Here is a 1,960-nt window from a genome sequence, read left to right on the forward strand (position 1 = left end):
CTGCTGACTTGGCCGACTCTAGGTTTTGGCTCAGGTATTGGTCTCTGGGTCCTGGGATTGAGCCCCACTTTGGGCTCCATGCTCAGCAGGGAGTCTGCTTGAGATTTCTCGCTCTTTTTCACTTTCCCCACTTGCGCATGCGTGCACACTCTCTCTCTCTCCCTCTCAAATAAATAAATAAATAGACCTTTAAAAAAAATTATAGACTGGGACGCCTGGGTGGCTCAGTCGTTAAGCATCTGCCTTCGGCCCAGGTCATGATCCTGGAGTCCCTGGATTGAGCCCCGCATCAGGCTCCCTGCTCGGCGGGAAGCCTGCTTCTCCCTCTCCTACTCCCCCTGCTTGTGTTCCCTCTCTCTCTGTCAAATAAATAAATAAAATCTTTTGAAAAAAAATTATAGACTACCTACAGGAGTAGACTGATATGGGTAAATACACCTGAATGGGCTGTTTAAAAAATTACAACACAAACCCCTGCCATGGCGCTGTTTCTATCTTTCTTCTCTACTGCAGTCTTCTTCCTCCTCCAACAAAAAATTTTTTGTTCCTTCTCTATTTTAAATCCTTAGACTTTTTACCACCTTCAGGGTTAAGTTGAATTTCCTCTCTGATCTGGGCTTGGCCTAAAGCTTTGGCTTTCTCTGATGCCACCCCCCCCACCCCTGCATTCCCCTTTCCCAGTGCGTCCTGTACCCCAGCTGTGCCCCACCCCCAGCCTCCCACGGTAATAATGACAGATCTTGCACATGCTGCCAAACTAGTCAACTGTCTTTCATCCTGGTCCTTTGCCCTGGCCACTTGCCTTGTACTTCAAGATTGTCCTTATAGCCTTATCATATTTTCTGAGTTTGATGCATCTCCTCTGAGTTTCCTGTGGCCTGTGTTTTTATCGTTTTATCAAGCTAATTGGTTGTGTGGTTTAGTGGTTCTTGTTTTTTTTTACTGCAGTCTTCCCATAGCCACACACAAGATTATGAATTCTGAAGGGCCGTAACTTGTGTTTTCATCTCTGTATCACCAGAGCCTGGCACAAGTATTGAGGACACATCAGATGCTCAAAAATCTTCCATTACTGGAAGAAAGGATGGGAGGAGATGGGCATCTAGAGTACTGTATGTCAAGGCTCAGGAGTTTTAGCCCTAAAGATATTCTACTTATTGGTTCTAACAAATTGGCTAGAATGACAAACACTAATTCCTTAAGGCATAGGCTTTGTTCCTTACTTGATTTGCACCCACTAACATGTTTTATTTTGTCTTTGCTATTAACAAGACTATTCATAGGAGGACTGGGTCACAGTGCCCAGCATAGTGCTTAGCACTTAAGAAGAGTGCAATACCTATTTGTTGATTGACTAGTCCAACTTTCCATTTTGTTTTCTAGGACACAGTCAACTAAGGTCAGCTAAGTCCTGTTAACCTGTGGTAGTGAGGTGCCCATCTTAAAACCCCATCTAAATTTTCTCTCTCTGCAGTGTGCCCATGTTCCTGAACAGTCACCCCATCAAAGGGGCCTCTCGCAGTAAAATGAAAATCTAAGACACCCCAAATCTCCCATCTTCTCAGTAATTGTTATTTGATACTATCAACCAGAAGATTCCCATGACAAGCCTTTGGGACAATGTCTACCACCCATTCCACTCCTCAACTCTGCCCAGGAATGTAGCAACATATATAGGAATATAAAATTACTGGAAGTAGTAGATAAAAATTCCTTACAAGTTTAGTAGAGGAAAAGGGACTATGTCCCCATTAAACCTTATAGAAGCCATAGCTTGGATCAAAACCTCTACTCTTGGATTGCCTCAACTGTTTTTTTTCCAGAATAGCTTATAACCAAAACCACTGTACATTTATTCATTTTATTTATTTATTTTTTTTTACCACTGTACATTTAAAATGATTTACTATATATAACAATGCTTAATCAATGTATGTAACTAATATTTCAGGCTTTTCAA

This window comes from Mirounga leonina, unplaced genomic scaffold (genome assembly GCF_011800145.1).
Source record: "Mirounga leonina isolate KUSES-001 unplaced genomic scaffold, KU_Mleo_1.0 Mir_151, whole genome shotgun sequence".
In the NCBI taxonomy this organism is placed as follows: Eukaryota; Metazoa; Chordata; class Mammalia; order Carnivora; family Phocidae; genus Mirounga; species Mirounga leonina.